The sequence below is a fragment of the Tribolium madens genome, unplaced genomic scaffold (genome assembly GCF_015345945.1).
Source record: "Tribolium madens isolate multiple individuals breed KSU strain unplaced genomic scaffold, Tmad_KSU_1.1 Scaffold_97;HRSCAF=244;Tcas5.2_LG3a, whole genome shotgun sequence".
NCBI classification, from domain to species: Eukaryota; Metazoa; Arthropoda; class Insecta; order Coleoptera; family Tenebrionidae; genus Tribolium; species Tribolium madens.
Window position 1 is genome coordinate 2,668,893 of NW_025401069.1, and position 3,130 is coordinate 2,672,022.

The following is a 3,130-nucleotide window of genomic DNA, read 5'->3' on the forward strand; positions in this document are numbered from 1 at the left end:
CACTGACCACTTGTAATAACCGAGTGCATTCGGTAACCCAGTGGCCTATCACCCAACGAGCAATCGGATTTGTTTAAATTATGGTCGTGACGTTTAAATGGGCTTCGATTTTGCCCATGAGGAAGTGGGTGTTTGATGGTAATTATTTTGCGGACATTAGAAAATGCCGTGCATCTAACCAGTTATTGTTCCACTAAACTTAATCATTTCTCTCGATTAATTATCACTTATCATATTTTCAATAACCTATTTCAGGTCAGCCACATCCTCGATGCTTGTATCGAGTTATCTAAGCATCTGTAATCATCGCAAAGTGTGGAAAATAAAACAAATTGTCTTTTCTCTAATGTAATCGTTTGTTATTCATAACACGGGATGACTCAAACTTGGAAAAATATAACCGGAAACAACACATTGTATACAAAAAGCAAGGTCGTTCTTAATTGTTAAAGTTAATCAATCAAACACATTCACTCAAATACGATATGTATGTAAATAATATTACGGTAATAATTTTTAATTGCAGTTTTCTAATTTCATATAATCCGTACTACGTATATCTAGTCATTAATATGGTGATTTTGTGAGTTCTTGGCACGAAAAGGAAGCTGCTACAATTGAAACGCTTTTGCACATGTATTTACGTGAACGTATTTTATTAAATAATATTCATTGTAAAAGCAATTTAAATATTACGAGAGGAGTGTTGCAAAAAAAATATTTCCACAAAAGTATTTTATTCACAATCACTAATGTAATATGCCGATGACTAACCTTTTAAAGGTTGGGAAACACATCATTAAATCCCGTGAGCAGTAATATAGTCCCTTGGGCAGTAATATATAGGTTTGCCAACGATAAGATTACACAAATACCAAGAATTTTTTCTTTCAATGGTAATGGTGTATTTTTACGATCTCGTTTGTAATGTACTATTATATCAAAACTAATAGTAGATACCGAGAAGCGAAGTATGCAAATTTCCAAAGCGAAATACGGACAATGTTTAAACTAAAGTTGGTTATCAACGATTATTTTGGTCGTGATGATGACAATTTGCTTAGCAAAGTACGTGACAGCAATAAATTGTCTACCAATTTAAAAAATCTATGAACTATTGTCTGTCTTTTGAATTTTAAAATTTATTTCTAAAAAAAGTTCAGAAATGTTTTGAAGCATTTATTTATTTCTGTCTCTTTGATTTGTCATCAGTCCGAATACTAAATACTAAAATACTTTATTGTGACCATGTTTAGGTTTTAACAAAAAAGTTTTCAAAACTTTAAATTAAAAAATTATTAATCACTAAAGGTTGATAATTTCAAAAAATTTTTGTAAAATTTCTAGACGTAAAATAAAAGTGAGGTTTAAATACCTTATTGAGAATTTCCAGTGAACTGCTTTCTACTTTGTAGTAACAAAAGATTGTATATATACTTATGTACTGATGTTAAAACCCATTTAGCCTGTTTAGAAGCTTATGTATGCCTCTTTTGTCTTTCCGTTCACCACTACTACTTTTCCTTTCTTGTCCTAAAAATTCCAAAGAGGTTGCGATTAGCTGGTGTTGGCAGTTGATTGTCGTTTGCCGGTGAAGTATTTGTTGCATTGTCAATCCCAGCGTCCACAATGTCTCAGAACAATTGGAATGAGTGGAGGAACATTGTTCGGTAATTTAATGTCTCTCGAGTTTCCGTCATGAATGCGATAAAGATGCAGTTACGTAGGAAAGGAACGCAACTTGAAAGAAAGCAGAACAGGCTGCATTACCTTTGATTGTAACTGCTTGTCGCCGTACATGGCGTATCGACTTAATAAATTATTAACTTCCACGCGTGGCAGTTTTTGAGTTGCGCGTGCGTGTGTTACAAAGCTTTTACACCCACTTTATCACCGTGAGATGCTGATTTAAGGATCTACATGAGAAAATTGCAAAAATACTGCAAAATACTTCTACCATTTTTATTCGTACACATTTATTTTTAGTAATATTTTACAATAACTTAAAAAAAATTAAGTACCTCATTGTTTACTATTATGAAACTGAAGCCTTTTGATGTTTCAAATTATTTGCCAAAGCTCTGCTTCTTTGAGATTTCTAGAAGCAAAAATTTCCAAGCAAAATGACCACAATTTTTATATTTTACATCAATTCGACTCTCCCAACGAAAAATATGGTAACTCAAAATTTACATTTTTGAGAAAAATTGCATTGAATCTTTGATTGTTAATAAAAAATTAAGAAACTGTTTAACATTATTGAAAATTGCTGAGGGTCTAAGTTTTGGTAATAATATTGTTTATTCTCATTGTTTTTGTATTTTGGGCACTACATAAGCCATCGTAACTCAAAACCAATTTTTATGAGTTACTATAGTAGTTTTCATTGGAAGGGTCGAATTGTTCTTTTTCTTAGTGAATAAACAAATTTTAGGCGTATACATAAAAAAAACTGTAGGTACTAAGGGCAGTATGACCATCACTCCTAAAACTTTCGAGAGAAATGACAATACAAAAATGGATGATGCAAGTCAAAATTTATAACATCTACATACTTATGTTTTTTTGTTCTGATCCTTTTATTCTGTCGGTTTACAGAGGTAGAAAAATTAGGAACATACGAATAAATGCAAAACTGCCACCTTCAGCACAGAGTTACCGAAATTGACAAAGAACTGAAAGAGCTGACCCCGGGACGCTGAAAATACCGTCTGTGCGGTTTGAAATATGTATCCGTAATTTTCAATTGACTCAGGGGCAGTACCTACCAATGCTAAGAAAAGAAATAAGCTAAACATATCGCAGGCAAAGACAATTCAAATCAGTTTTATCTATATTGTGAAAGGTTTTTAAAGGTCAATATTATTTCCAGTGGAGAAATTTAAAAAAAAATTATATTCATCTAAAAAGAAAAAATTTTTTTTTATTTGTAGTTTTATAGAATAATCCTTATTTTGTTATTTTCCGTTTAATTTTTAAATATGGTTGTTTTTTTATCAAATAAATATTGCTGATATAAATAAAAATGTGTTATGTAGCTATTAAGACAAGAATTTTACACTTTAATACTTGTTCTTGACTTCAAAATTTTTTACAACACTAATATTGACAATTCTGGACTTGAATACTT